This window comes from Tenrec ecaudatus (assembly GCF_050624435.1).
Source record: "Tenrec ecaudatus isolate mTenEca1 chromosome 10 unlocalized genomic scaffold, mTenEca1.hap1 SUPER_10_unloc_1, whole genome shotgun sequence".
NCBI classification, from domain to species: Eukaryota; Metazoa; Chordata; class Mammalia; order Afrosoricida; family Tenrecidae; genus Tenrec; species Tenrec ecaudatus.
This window is the reverse complement of record NW_027457623.1, coordinates 4,842,293-4,858,315: the sequence shown is the minus strand read 5'-3', so window position 1 is coordinate 4,858,315 and position 16,023 is coordinate 4,842,293.

Sequence of the window (16,023 nt, the reverse complement as noted above, 5' to 3'; positions counted from 1 at the left end):
ATAGTCCACGTCCCTCTAGTTAACCTAGATAGTCCAAGTGCCCGCTAGGGTACGTACATAGTCCAAGTGCCCGCTAGGTAACCTAGATAGTCCAAGTGCCCGCTAGGGTATGTACATAGTTCAAGTGCCCGCTAGGTTACCTACATAGTCCAAGTGCCCGTTCGTTAACCTAGATAGTCCAAGTGCCAGCTAGGTTATCTAGACAGTCCAAGTGCCCGCTAGTTAACCTACATAGTCCAAGTGCCCGTTCGTTAACCTAGATAGTCCAAGTGCCCTCTAGGTTACCTAGACAGTCCAAGTGCCCGCTAGTTAACCTACATAGCCCAAGTGCCCGATAGGGAACCTACATAATCCAAGTGCCCGATAGGGAACCTACATAATCCAAGTGCCCGCTAGAAACCTACATAGTCCAAGTGCCCACTAGGCAACCTACATAGTCCAAGTGCACGTTAATTAACCTAGATAGTCCAAGTGCTCACTAGGGTACGTACATAGTCCAAGTGCCCGCTAGGTAACCTACATAGTCCAAGTTCCCGATGGTAACATAAATAGTCCAAATGCCCGCTAGGGAGAGTACATAGTCCGAGTGCCTGCTAGTTAACCTAGATAGTCCATGTGCCCACTAGGGGACGTACATAGTCCAAGTGCCCGCAGTTAACCTACATACTGCAAGATCCGTAAGTTTACCTAGATAGTCCAAGTGCCCGCTAGTTAACCTACATAGTACAAGGGCCCGCTAGTTGACCTACATAGTCAAAGTGCCCGCTAGTTAACCTAAGTAGTCCAAGTCCCCGCTAGGTAACCTAGACAGTCCAAGTGACCATTAGGTTACATACATAGTCCAAGTGCCCGTTAGTTAACCTACATAGTCCAAGTGCCCGCTAGGTAACCTACATAGTCCAAGTGCCTGCTATGTAAACTACAGAGTCCAAATGCCCACTAGGTAACCTAGACAGTCCAATTGCGCGCTAATTAACCTAGACAGTCCAAGTACCCGATAGGGAACCTACATAGTCCAAGTGCCCGCTAGGGAACCTACATAGTCCAAGTGCTCGCTAGTTAACCTAGATAGTCAAAGTGCCTGCTAGGTAACATAAATTGTCCAAGTGCCCGCTAGGGAACCTACATAGTCCAAGTGCCCGCTAGATAACGTAGATAGTCCAATTGCCCGTTAGCTAACCTAGATAGTCGAAGTGTCCTCTAGTTAACCTACATAGTCCAAGTGCCCGTTCTTTAACCTAGATAGGCCAAGTGCCCGCTAGGTAACCTAGACAGTCCAAGTGCCCGCTAGGTTACCTACATAGTCCAAGTGCACGTTCGTTAACCTAGATAGTCCAAGAGCCCGCTGGTAAACTACATAGTCCAAGGGCCCGCTAGTAACCTTGATAGTCCAAGTACCTTCTAGTTAACCTACATAGTCCAAGTGCCCGCTAGGTAACCTACATAGTCCAAGTGCCCACTAGGTAACCTAAGTAATCCAAAAGCCCGCTAGGGAAACTACATAGTCCCAGTGCCCGCAAGTTAACCTAGATAGTCCCAGTGCCCGCTAGTAAACCTAGATAGTCCAAGGGCCCGCTAGTTAATCTAGATAGTCCAAGTGCCCTCTAGTTGACCTAGATAGTCCAAGTGCCCGCTAGTTAACCTTGATCGTCCAAGTGCCCGCTATTTAACCTACATAGTCCACGTCCCTCTAGTTAACCTAGATAGTCCAAGTGCCCGCTAGGGGACGTACATAGTCCAAGTGCCTGCTAGGTAACTTAGATAGTCCAAGTGCCTGCTAGGTTATGTAAATAATTCAAGTGCCCGCTAGGTAACCTAGATTGTCCAAGTGTCCGCTAGTTAACCTACATAGTCCAAGGGCCCGCTACGTAACCTAGATAGTCCAAGGGCCTGCTAGTTAACCTACATAGTCCAATGCCCAATAGGGAACCTACATAGTCCAAGTGCCCGCTGAGGAACCTACATAGTCCAAGTGCCCGATCGGGAACCTATATATTCCAAGTGCCCGTTAGGGAACCTAGATAATCCAAGTGCCCACAGGGAACCTATATAGTCCAAGTGCCCGCTAGGGAACCTACATAGTCAAAGTGCCCGTAGGGAACCTGCATTGTGCAAGTGCCCGCTAGTTAACCTAGATAGTCCAAGTGCCCGCTAGTTAACCTACATAGTCCAAGGTCAGCTAGTTAACCTAGATAGTCCAAGTGCCCGCTAGTTAACCTACATAGTCCAAGGTCAGCTAATTAACCTAGATAGTCCAATTGCCCGCTAGTTAACCTACATAGTCCAAGGGCCCGCTAGTTAACCTAGATCTTCCAAGTGTCCGCTAGTTAACCTACATAATCCAAGTTCCTGCTAGGTAACCTAGATAGTCCAAGTTCCCGTTACCTAAACTATATAGTCCAAGTGCCCGCTAAACAACCTACATAGTCCAAGTGCCCGTTAGTTAACCTAGAAGTCCATGTGCCCGCTAGGTAACCTAGACAGTCCAAGTGCCCGCTAGGTTACCTGCATATTCCAAGTGCCCGTTCATTAACTAAGATAGTCCAAGTGCCCACCAGGTAACCTACATAGTCCAAGGGCCCGCTAGTTAACCTACATAGTCCAAGGGCTCACTTGTTAACTTTGATAGTCCAAGTGCCCGTTAGTTAACCTAGATCGTCCAAGTGCCCGCTAGTTAAACTAGATTGTCCAAGTGCCCGCTAGGGATCCTTCATAATCCATGTGCCTGCTAGGTAACCTAGATAGTCCAAGTGGCAGCTAGTTAACCTAGATAGTCCTAGTGCCCGTTAGTTAACCTAGATAGTCCAATTGCCCACTAGGGGACGTACATAGTCCAAGTGCCCGCTAGGTAACCTAAATAGTCCAAGTGCGCGCTAGGGTATGTACATAGTCCAAGTCCCTGCTAGGAAACCTAGATAGTCCAAGTGCACGCTAGTTAACCTACATAGTCCAAGGGCCCGCTAGTTAACCTACATAGTCCAAGGTCCCTCAGTTAAGCTAGATAGTCCAAGTGCCCACTACTTAACCTACATAGTACAAGGGCCCGTTAGTTGACCTAGATAGTCAAAGTGCCCGCTAGTTAACCTAAGTAGTACAAATGTCCGATAGGGATCCTACATAGACCAAGTGCCCGCTAGGTAACCTACATAGTCCAAGTGCCCATTCGTTAACCTAGATAGTCAAAGTGCACGCAAGGTAACCTAGACAGTCCAAGTGCCTGCTAGGTAACCTAGATAGTCCAAGTGCCCGCGAGGTAACCTAAATACTCCAAATGCCCGCTAGGGAAATTACATAGTCCAAGTGCCCGCTAGTTAACCTAGATAGTCCAAGTGCCCGCTAGTTAACCTACATAGTCCAAGGTCAGCTAATTAACCTAGATAGTCCAATTGCCCGCTAGTTAACCTACATAGTCCAAGGGCCCGCTAGTTAACCTAGATCTTCCAAGTGTCCGCTAGTTAACCTACATAGTCCAAGTTCCCGTTAGGTAACCTAGATAGTGCAAGTGCCCGCAAGGTATCCTACATAGTCCATGTGCCCGTTAGGTAACCTAGATAGTACATGTGCCCGCAAGGTAACCTACATAGTCCAAGTGCCCGCTAGGTAACCTAGATATTCCAAGTTCCTGTTAGCTAACCTAGATAATCCAAGTGCCCGCTAGGTAACCTACATAGTCCAAGTGCCCTTTCGTTAACCTAGATAGTCCAAGTGCCCGCTAGGTAACCTAGACTGTCCAATTGTCCGCTAGGTTACCTACATAGTCCAAGTGCACGTTCGTTAACCTAGATAGTCCAAGTGCCCGCTAGGTAACCTACATAGTCCAAGTTCTCGCCAGGTAACCCAGATAGTCCAATGCCCGTTACCTAACCTAGATAGTCCAATTGCCCGCTATGCAACATACATAGTCCAAGTGCCCGTTCGTTAACCTAGAAGTCCAAGTGCCCGCTAGGTAACCAAGACTGTCCAAGTTCATGCTAGGTTACCTCCATAGTCCAAATGTCCGTTCGGTAACCTAGATAGTCCTAGTGCCCGCTAGTTAACCTACATAGTCCAAGTGCCCTTTCGTTAACCTAGATAGTCCAATTGCCCGCTAGGTAACCTAGATGTCCAAGTGTCCGCTAGGTTACCTACATAGTCCAAGTGCCCGTTCGTTAACCTAGATAGTCCAAGTGCCCGCTAGGAAACCTACATAGTCCTAGGGCCCGCTAGGTAACCTAGATAATCCAAGTGCCCGCTAGGTAACCTAGACTGTCCAAGTGCCTGCTAGGTTACCTACATAGTCCAAGTGCCCGTTCGTTAACCTAGATAGTCAAAGTGCCCGTTAGGTAACCTAGATAGTCCAAGTGCCCGCTAGGTAACTTACATTGTCCATGTTACAGCTAGGTAACCTAGATAGTCCAAGTTCCCGTTACCTAAACTATATAGTCCAAGTGCCCGCTAAACAACCTACATAGTCCAAGTGCCCGTTAGTTAACCTAGAAGTCCATGTGCCCGCTAGGTAACCTAGACAGTCCAAGTGCCCGCTAGGTTACCTGCATATTCCAAGTGCCCGTTCATTAACTAAGATAGTCCAAGTGCCCACCAGGTAACCTACATAGTCCAAGGGCCCGCTAGTTAACCTACATAGTCCAAGGGCTCACTTGTTAACTTTGATAGTCCAAGTGCCCGTTAGTTAACCTAGATCGTCCAAGTGCCCGCTAGTTAAACTAGATTGTCCAAGTGCCCGCTAGGGATCCTTCATAATCCATGTGCCTGCTAGGTAACCTAGATAGTCCAAGTGGCAGCTAGTTAACCTAGATAGTCCTAGTGCCCGTTAGTTAACCTAGATAGTCCAATTGCCCACTAGGGGACGTACATAGTCCAAGTGCCCGCTAGGTAACCTAAATAGTCCAAGTGCGCGCTAGGGTATGTACATAGTTCAAGTCCCTGCTAGGAAACCTAGATAGTCCAAGTGCACGCTAGTTAACCTACATAGTCCAAGGGCCCGCTAGTTAACCTACATAGTCCAAGGTCCCTTAGTTAAGCTAGATAGTCCAAGTGCCCACTACTTAACCTACATAGTACAAGGGCCCGTTAGTTGACCTAGATAGTCAAAGTGCCCGCTAGTTAACCTAAGTAGTACAAATGTCCGATAGGGATCCTACATAGTCCAAGTGCCCGCTAGGTAACCTACATAGTCCAAGTGCCCATTCGTTAACCTAGATAGTCAAAGTGCACGCAAGGTAACCTAGACAGTCCAAGTGCCCGCTAGGTTACCTACATAGTCCAAGTGCCCGTTCGTTAACCTAGATAGTCCAAGTGCCCGCTAGGTTACCTAGACAGTCCAAGTGCCCGCTAGTTAACCTACATAGTCCAAGTGCCCGATGGGGAACCTACATATTCCAAGTGCCCGCTAGGGAACCTATATAGACCAAGTGCCCGCTAGGCAACCTACATAGTCCAAGTGCCCGTTAGTTAACCTAGAGAGTCAAAGTGCCTGCTAGGTAACCTAGATAGTCCAAGTGCCCGCGAGGTAACCTAAATAGTCCAAATGCCCGCTAGGGAAATTACATAGTCCAAGTGCCCGGTAGTTAACCTAGATAGTCCAAGTGCCTGCTAGTAAACCTACATAATCCATGGGCCCGCTAGTTAACCAACATAGTGCAAGGGCCCGCTAGTTAACCTAGATCTTGCAAGTGTCCGCTAGTTAACCTACATAGTCCAAATGCCCGCTAGGTAACCTAGATAGTCCAAGTGCCCGCTAGGTATCCTTCATTATCCAAGTGCCTGCTAGATAACCTATATAGTCCAAGTGCCCGTTAGTTAACCTAGATAGTCCTAGTGCCCGTTAGTTAACCTAGATAGTCCAAGTGCCCACTAGGGGACGTATATAGTCCAAGTGCCCGCTGGGTAACCTAAGTAGTACAAATGTCCGATAGGGATCCTACATAGTCCAAGTGCCCGTTCATTAACCTACATAGTCCAAGTGCCTGCTAGGTAACGTACATAGCCCAAGTGCCCGCTAGGGAACGTACATAGTCCAATTCCCGTCGAGGTAACCTAGATAGTCCAAGTGCCTGCTACTTAACCTAGATTGTACAAGTGCCCGCTAGGGATCCTTCATAATCCAAGTGCCTGCTAGGTAAGCTAGATAGTCCAAGTAACCGCTAGTTAACCTAGATAGTGCTAGTGCCCGTTAGTTAACCTAGATAGTCCAAGTGCGCGCTAGGGTATGTACATACTCCAAGTGCCTGCTAGGAAACCTAGATAGTCCAAGTGCCCGCTAGTTAACCTACATAGTACAAGGGCCCGCTAGTTGACCTAGATAGTCCAAGTGCCCGCTAGTTAACCTAGATAGTCAAAGTGCCCGCTAGTTATCCTAAGTAGTACAAATGTCCGTTAGAGATCCTACATAGTCCAAGTGCCCGCTAGGTAACCTACATAGTCCAAATGCCCGTTCGTTAACCTAGATAGTCCAAGTGCCCGCTAGGTTACCTAGACAGTCCAAGTGCCCGCTAGTTAACCTACATAGTCCAAGTGCCCAATAGGGAACCTACATAATCCAAGTGCCCGATAGGGAACCTACATAATCCAAGTGCCCGCTAGGGAACCTACATAGACCAAGTGCCCGCTAGGCAACCTACATAGTCCAAGTGCCCGTTATTTAACCCAAATAGTCCAAGTGCCTGCTAGGTAACTTACATAGTCCAAGTTCCCGCTTGGTAACCTAAATAGTCCAAATGCCCGCTAGGGAATTTACATAGTCCAAGTGCCCGCTAGTTAACCTAGATAGTCCAAGTGCCTGCTAGTAAACCTACATAATCCATGGGCCCGCTTGTTAACCTACATAATGCAAGGGCCCGCTAGTCAACCTAGATCTTGCAAGTGTCCGCTAGTTAACCTACATAGTCCAAGTGCCCGATGGGGAACCTACATATTCCAAGTGCCCCTTAGGGAACCTAGATAGTCCAAGTGCCCGTAGGGAACCTATATAGTCCAAGTGCCCGCTAGGGAACCTACATAGTCAAAATGCCCGCTAGGGAACCTGCATTGTGCAAGTGCCCGCTAGTTAACCTACATAGTCCAAGGTCAGCTGGTTAACCTAGATAGTCCAAGTGCCCGCTAGTTAACCTACATAGTCCAAGAACCCGCTAGTTAACCTAGATAGTCCAAGTTCCCCCTAGTTAACCTACATAGTCCAAGGGCCATCTAGTTAACCTAGATATTCCAAGTGCCCGCTAGTTAACCTAGATCATCCAAGTGTCCGCTAGGTAACCTACATAGTCCAAGTTCCCGTTAGGTAACCTAGATAGTACAAGTGCCCCCAAGGTAACCTACAAAGTCTACGTGCCCGCTAGGTAACCTAGATATTCCAAGTTCCTGTTAGCTAACCTAGATAATTCAAGTGCCCGCTAGGTAACCTACATAGTCCAAGTGCCCTTTCGTTAACCTAGATAATCCAAGTGCCTTATGGTAACCTAGACTGTCCAATTGTCCGCTGGGTTACCTACATAGTCCAAGTGCACATTCGTTAACCTAGATAGTCCAAGTGCCCGCTAGGTAACCTACATAGTCCAAGGGTCCGCTAGGTAACCATATAGTCCAAGTGCCCGTTAGTTAACCTACATAGTTCAAGTGCCCGCTAAGAAACCTAGATGGTCCAAGTGTCCGTTAGGTAACCTAGATAGTCCAAGTGCCCGCTAGGTAAACTACATAGTCCAAGTTCCTGCTAGGTAACCTAGATAGTCTAAGTGCCCGTTACCTAACCTAGATAGTCCAATTGCCCTCTATGCAACATACATAGTCCAAGTGCCCGTTCGTTAACCTAGAAGTCCAAGAACCCGCTAGGTTACCTACATAGTCCAAATGCCCGTTCGGTAACCTAGATAGTCCAAGTGCCCGCTAGTTCACCTACATAGTCCAAGTGCCCGCTAGGTAACCTAGATAGTCCAAGGGCCCGCTAGGTAACTTACATAGTCCAAGTGCCTGCTAGGTAACCTAGATTGTCCAAGTGTCCGCTAGGTTACCTACATAGTCCACGTGCACGTTGGTTAACCTAGATATTCCAAGGGTCCGCTAGGTAACCTATATAGTCCAAGTGCCCGTTAGTTAACCTACATAGTCCAAGTGCCCGCTAAGAAACCTAGATGGTCCATGTGTCCGTTAGGTAACCTAGATAGTCCAAGTGCCCGCTAGGTAAACTACATAGTCCAAGTTCCCGCTAGGTAACCTAGATAGTGCAAGTGCCCGTTACGTAATCTAGATAGTCCAATTGCCCGCTATGCAACATACATAGTTCAAGTGCCCGTTCGTTAATCTAGAAGTCCACGAACCCGCTAGGTAACCTAGACTGTCCATGTTCCCGCTAGGTTACCTACATAGTCCAAATGCCCGCTAGGTAACCTAGATAGTCCCAGGGCCCGCTAGGTAACTTACATAGTCCAAGTGCCCGCTAGGTAACCTAGATAGTCCAAGTGCCCGTTCGTTAACCTAGATAGTCCAATTGCCCGCTAGGTAACCTAGATTGTCCAAGTGTCCGCTAGGTTACCTACATAGTCAAAGGGCACGTTCGTTAACCTAGATAGTCCAAGTGCCCGCTAGGTAACCTACATAGTCCAAGTGCCCGCAAGGTAACCTATATAGTCCAAGTTCCAGCTATGTAACCTAGATCGTGCAACTGTCCGCTAGTTAACCTACATAGTCCAAGTGCCCGCTAGTTAACCTAGATAGTCCAAGTGCCGCTAGGTAACCTACATAGTGCAAGTGTCCCCTAGTTAACCTACATAGTCCAAGTGCCCGCTAGTTAACATAGATAGTCCAAGTGCCCGCTAGGGAACGTACATAGTCCAAGTGCCCGCTATGCAACATACATAGTTCAAGTGCCCGTTAGTTAACCTAGAAGTCCACGAACCCGCTAGGTAACCTAGACTGTCCATGTTCCCGCTAGGTTACCTACATAGTCCAAATGCCCGTTCGGTAACCTAGATAGTCCAAGTGCCCGCTAGTTAACCTACATAGTCCAAGTGCACGCTAGGTAACCTAGATAGTCCCAGGGCCCGCTAGGTAACTTACATAGTCCAATTGCCCGCTAGGTAACCTAGATTGTCCAAGTGTCCGCTAGGTTACCTACATAGTCAAAGGGCATGTTCGTTAACCTAGATAGTCCAAGTGCCCGCTAGGTAACCTACATAGTCCAAGTGCCCGCAAGGTAACCTATATAGTCCAAGTTCCAGCTATGTAACCTAGATCGTGCAACTGTCCGCTAGTTAACCTACATAGTCCAAGTGCCCGCTAGTTAACCTAGATAGTCCAAGTGCCACTAGGTAACCGACATAGTGCAAGTGTCCCCTAGTTAAGCTACATAGTCCAAGTGCCCGCTAGTTAACATAGATAGTCCAAGTGCCCGCTAGGGAACGTACATAGTCCAAGTGCCCGCTAGGTAACCTAGATAGTCCAAGTGTCCGTTCGTTAACCTAGATAGTCCAATTGCCCGCTAGGTAACCTAGATAGTCCAAGTGCCCGCTAGCTAACCTACATAGTCCAAGTGCCCGCAAGGTAACCTATATAGTCCAAGTTCCAGCTATGTAATCTAGATCGTGCAACTGTACGCTAGTTAACCTACATAGTCCAAGTGCCCGCTAGTTAACCTAGATAGTCCAAGTGCCTGCTAGGTAACCTAGAGAGTCCAAGTGCTCGCTAGTTAACCTAGATAGTCCTAGTGCCCGTTAGTTAACCTAGATAGTCCAATTGCCCACTAGGGGACGTGCATAGTCCAAGTGCCCGCTAGGTAACCTAGATAGTCCAAGAGTGCGCTAGGGTATGTACATAGTCCAAGTGCCTGCTAGGAAACCTAGATAGTCCAAGTGCCCGCTATTTAACCTACATAGTCAAATTGCCCGCTAGTTACCTTAAGTAGTACAAATGTCTGATAGGGATCCTACATAGTCCAAGTGCCGCTAGGTAACCTACATAGTGCAAGTGTCCCCTAGTTAACCTACATAGTCCAAGTGCCCGCTAGTTAACATAGATAGTCCAAGTGCCCGCTAGGGAACGTACATAATCCAAGTGCCCGCTAGGTAACCTAGATAGTGCATGTGCCCGGTAGTCAACCTACATAGTCCAAGTGCCCGCTAGGTAACCTAGATAGTCCAAGGGCCCGCTAGTTAACCTACATAGTCCAAGTGCCCGGTAGTTAACTTACATAGTTCAAGTGTCTGTAGGGACATACAGAGTCCAAGTGCCCCCTAGGGAACCTATGTAGTTCAAGTGCCCGCTAGGGAATCTACATAGTCCTAGGGCCTGCTAGTTAACGTAGATAGTCCAAGTGCCGCTAGTTAATCTACACTGTTCAAGGGCCCGCTAGTTAACCTACATAGTACAAGTGCCCGCTAGGGAACCGATATAGTCCAAGTGCCCGCTCTGGAACCTACATAGTCCAAGTGCCAGCTCTGGAACATACATAGTCCAAGAGCCCGCTAGGGAATCTACATTGTCCATGGGCCCGCTAGTAACCTACATAGTCCAAGTACCCGCTAGTTAACCTATATCGTCCAAGGGCCCGCTAGTTAACCTACATCGTCCAAGGGCCCGCTAGTTAACCTAGATAGTCCAAGAGCCCGCTAGTTAACCTACATAGTCCAAGTGCCCGCTAGGTAACCTAGACGGTTCAAGTGACCACTAGGTTACCTACATAGTCCAAGTGCCCGTTCGTTAACCTACATAGTCCAAGTGACCGCTAGGTAACCAATATAGTCCAAATGCCCGTTAGGGACCCTAATAGTCCAAATGCCCGCTAGTTAACCTAGATAGATCAAGTGCTCGCTAGTTAACCTAGATAGTCCAAGTGCCCGCTAGTTAACCTAGGTAGACCAAGTGTCCGCTAGGGAACCAATCTAGTCCACGTACCCGATAGGGAACCTACATAGTCCAAGTGCCCGCTAGTTAACATAGATAGTCCAAGTGCCCGATAGGTAACGTACATAGTCCAAGTGCCCGCTAGGTAACGTACATAGTCCAAGTGCCCGCTAGGTAATCTAGATAGTCCAATTGCCCACTAGTTAACCTACATAATCCAAGTGCCTGCTAGGTAACCTAGATAGTCCAAGTTCCAGCTATGTAACCTAGATCGTGCAACTGTCCGCTAGTTAACCTACATAGTCCAAGTGCCCGCTAGTTATCCTAGATAGTCCAAGTGCCGCTAGGTAACCTACATAGTGCAAGTGTCCCCTAGTTAACCTACATAGTCCAAGTGCCCGCTAGGTAATCTAGATAGTGCAAGTGCCCGTTACGTAACCTAGATAGTCCAATTGCCCGCTATGCAACATACATAGTTCAAGTGCCCGTTAGTTAACCTAGAAGTCCACGAACCCGCTAGGTAACCTAGATAGTCCAAGTGCCCGCTAGTTAACCTACATAGTCCAAGTGCACGCTAGGTAACCTAGATAGTCCCAGGGCCCGCTAGGTAACTTACATAGTCCAAGTGCCCGCTAGGTAACCTAGATAGTCCAAGTGCCCGTTCGTTATCCTAGATAGTCCAATTGCCCGCTAGGTAACCTAGATTGTCCAAGTGTCCGCTAGGTTACCTACATAGTCAAAGGGCATGTTCGTTAACCTAGATAGTCCAAGTGCCCGCTAGGTAACCTACATAGTCCAAGTGCCCGCAAGGTAACCTATATAGTCCAAGTTCCAGCTATGTAACCTAGATCGTGCAACTGTCCGCTAGTTAACCTACATAGTCCAAGTGCCCGCTAGTTAACCTAGATAGTCCAAGTGCCACTAGGTAACCGACATAGTGCAAGTGTCCCCTAGTTAAGCTACATAGTCCAAGTGCCCGCTAGTTAACATAGATAGTCCAAGTGCCCGCTAGGGAACGTACATAGTCCAAGTGCCCGCTAGGTAACCTAGATAGTCCAAGTGTCCGTTCGTTAACCTAGATAGTCCAATTGCCCGCTAGGTAACCTAGATAGTCCAAGTGCCCGCTAGCTAACCTACATAGTCCAAGTGCCCGCAAGGTAACCTATATAGTCCAAGTTCCAGCTATGTAACCTCGATCGTGCAACTGTCCGCTAGTTAACCTACATAGTCCAAGTGCCCGCTAGTTAACCTAGATAGTCCAAGTGCCTGCTAGGTAACCTAGAGAGTCCAAGTGCTCGCTAGTTAACCTAGATAGTCCTAGTGCCCGTTAGTTAACCTAGATAGTCCAATTGCCCACTAGGGGACGTACATAGTCCAAGTGCCCGCTAGGTAACCTAGATAGTCCAATTGCCCGCTAGGTAACCTAGATTGTCCAAGTGTCCGCTAGGTTACCTACATAGTCAAAGGGCACGTTCGTTAACCTAGATAGTCCAAGTGCCCGCTAGCTAACCTACATAGTCCAAGTGCCCGCAAGGTAACCTATATAGTCCAAGTTCCAGCTATGTAATCTAGATCGTGCAACTGTCCGCTAGTTAACCTACATAGTCCAAGTGCCCGCTAGTTAACCTAGATAGTCCAAGTGCCTGCTAGGTAACCTAGAGAGTCCAAGTGCTCGCTAGTTAACCTAGATAGTCCTAGTGCCCGTTAGTTAACCTAGATAGTCCAATTGCCCACTAGGGGACGTACATAGTCCAAGTGCCCGCTAGGTAACCTAGATAGTCCAAGAGTGCGCTAGGGTATGTACATAGTCCAAGTGCCTGCTAGGAAACCTAGATAGTCCAAGTGCCCGCTATTTAACCTACATAGTCAAATTGCCCGCTAGTTAACTTAAGTAGTACAAATGTCTGATAGGGATCCTACATAGTCCAAGTGCCGCTAGGTAACCTACATAGTGCAAGTGTCCCCTAGTTAACCTACATAGTCCAAGTGCCCGCTAGTTAACATAGATAGTCCAAGTGCCCGCTAGGGAACGTACATAATCCAAGTGCCCGCTAGGTAACCTAGATAGTGCATGTGCCCGGTAGTCAACCTACATAGTCCAAGTGCCCGCTAGGTAACCTAGATAGTCCAAGGGCCCGCTAGTTAACCTACATAGTCCAAGTGCCCGGTAGTTAACTTACATAGTTCAAGTGTCTGTAGGGACATACAGAGTCCAAGTGCCCCCTAGGGAACCTATGTAGTTCAAGTGCCCGGTAGGGAATCTACATAGTCCTAGGGCCTGCTAGTTAACGTAGATATTCCAAGTGCCGCTAGTTAATCTACACTGTTCAAGGGCCCGCTAGTTAACCTACATAGTACAAGTGCCCGCTAGGGAACCGATATAGTCCAAGTGCCCGCTCTGGAACCTACATAGTCCAAGTGCCAGCTCTGGAACATACATAGTCCAAGAGCCCGCTAGGGAATCTACATTGTCCATGGGCCCGCTAGTAACCTACATAGTCCAAGTACCCGCTAGTTAACCTATATCGTCCAAGGGCCCGCTAGTTAACCTACATCGTCCAAGGGCCCGCTAGTTAACCTAGATAGTCCAAGAGCCCGCTAGTTAACCTACATAGTCCAAGTGCCCGCTAGGTAACCTATACAGTTCAAGTGACCACTAGGTTACCTACATAGTCCAAGTGCCCGTTCGTTAACCTACATAGTCCAAGTGACCGCTAGGTAACCAATATAGTCCAAATGCCCGTTAGGGACCCTAATAGTCCAAATGCCCGCTAGTTAACCTAGATAGATCAAGTGCTCGCTAGTTAACCTAGATAGTCCAAGTGCCCGCTAGTTAACCTAGGTAGACCAAGTGTCCGCTAGGGAACCAATCTAGTCCACGTGCCCGATAGGGAACCTACATAGTCCAAGTGCCCGCTAGTTAACATAGATAGTCCAAGTGCCCGATAGGTAACGTACATAGTCCAAGTGCCCGCTAGGTAACGTACATAGTCCAAGTGCCCGCTAGGTAATCTAGATAGTCCAATTGCCCACTAGTTAACCTACATAATCCAAGTGCCTGCTAGGTAACCTAGATAGTCCTAGTGCCCACTAGTTAACCTACATAGTCCAGGTTCCCCCTAGGTACCCTAGATAGTCCAAGGGCCCAGTAGGTAACCTACATTGTCCTAGTGCCCCCGAGTTAACCTACATCCTCCAAGTGCCCGCTAGGTAACCTACATAGTCCAAATGCCCGCTAGTTAACCTACATAGTCCAAGTGCCCGCTTGGGAACCTACATAATCCAAGTGCCCGCTAGGGAACCTACATAATCCAAGTGCCCGTTAGGTAACCTAGATAGTCCAACAGCCCGCTAGGTAACCTACATATTCCAAGAACCCGCTAGGTAACGTAGATAGTTCAAGTGCCAGCTAGGAAACCTAGATAGTCCAAGTGCCCGCTAAGTAACCTACAAAGTCTAAGTGCCCCTAGGTAATCTATATAGTCCAAATGCCCGCTAGGGAGCCTACATAGTCCAAATTCCCGTTAGGTAACCTAGATAGTCCAAGGGCCCGCTAGGTAACCTACATAGTCGTAGTGCCCCCTAGTTAACCTACATTCTCCAAGTGCCCGATAGGGAACCTACATAGTCCAAATGCCCGCTAGTTAACCTACATAGTCCAAGGGCCCGCTAGTTAACCTACATAGTCCAAGTACCCGCTAGTTAACCTAGATCGTCCAAGTGCACGCTAGTTCACCTACATAGTCCAAGGGCCCGCTAGCTAACCTACATCGTCCAAGGGCCCGCTAGTTAACCTAGATAGTCCAAGTGCCCGCTAGTTAACCTACATAGTCCAAGTGCCCTCTAGTTAACCTAGACAGATCAAGTGACCACTAGGTTACCTACATAATCCAAGTGCCCGTTCGTTAACCTACATAGTCCAAGTGCCCGCTAGGTAACCAATATAGTCCAAATGCCCGTTAGGGACCCTAATAGTCCAAATGCCCGCTAGTTTACCTAGATAGATCAAGTGCTCGCTAGTTAACCTAGATAGTCCAAGTGCCCGCTAGTTAACCTAGATAGACCAAGTGCCCGCTAGGGAACCAATCTAGTCCACGTGCCCGATAGGGAACCTACATAGTCCACTGCCCGCTAGGTAACGTAGATAGTCCAAGTGCCCGCTAGGGAACGTACATAGTCCAAGTGCCCGCTAGGTAACCTAGATAGTCCAAGTACCCACTAGTTAACCTACATAGTCCAAGTGCCTGCTAGGTAACCTAGATAGTCCAAGTGCTAACTAGTTAACCTACATAGTCCAGGTTCCCCCTAGGTAACCTAGATAGTCCAAGGGCCCAGTAGGTAACCTACATTGTCCTAGTGCCCCCTAGTTAAACTACATCCTCCAAGTGCCCGATAGGGAACCTACATAGTCCAATTGCCCGCCAGTTAACTTATATAGTCCAAATGCCCGCTAGTTAACCTACATAGTCCAAGTGCCCGATAGGGAACCTACATAATCCAAGTGCCCGCTAGGGAACCTATATAGTCCAAGTGCCCGCTAGGGAACCCACATAGTCCAAGTGCCCACTAGGGAACTTACATAGTCCAAGGACCCCGCTAGGGAACCTACATATTCTTAGAACCCGCAAGGTAACGTAGATAGTTCAAGTGCCAACTAGGTAACCTAGATAGTCCAAGTGCTGCTAGGTAACCTACAAAGTCTAAGTGCCCCTAGGTAATCTATGTAGTCAAAATGCCCGCTAGGGAGCCTACATAGTCCACATGCCCGTTAGGTAACCTAGATAGTCCAAGGGCCCGCTAGGTAACCTACATCGTCCTAGTGCCCCCTAGTTAACCTACATTCTCCAAGTGCCCAATAGGGAACCTACATAGTCCAAGTGCCCGTTCGTTTACCTAGAAAGTCCAAGTGCCCGCTTGGTAACCTAGATAGTCCAACATCCCGCTATGTGACCTACATACTCCAAGAACCCGCTAGGTAACGTAGATAGTTCAAGTACCATCTAGGTAACCTAGATAGTCCAAGTGCCCGCTAGGTAACCTGCAGAGTCTAAGTGCCCGCTAGCTTATCTATATAGTCCAAATGCTGCAAGGGAACCTACATAATCCAAGTGCCCGCTAGGTAACCCAGATAATCCAAGTGCCCGCTAGTTAACCTATATCGTCCAAGTGCCCGCTCGTTAACCTAGATCGTCG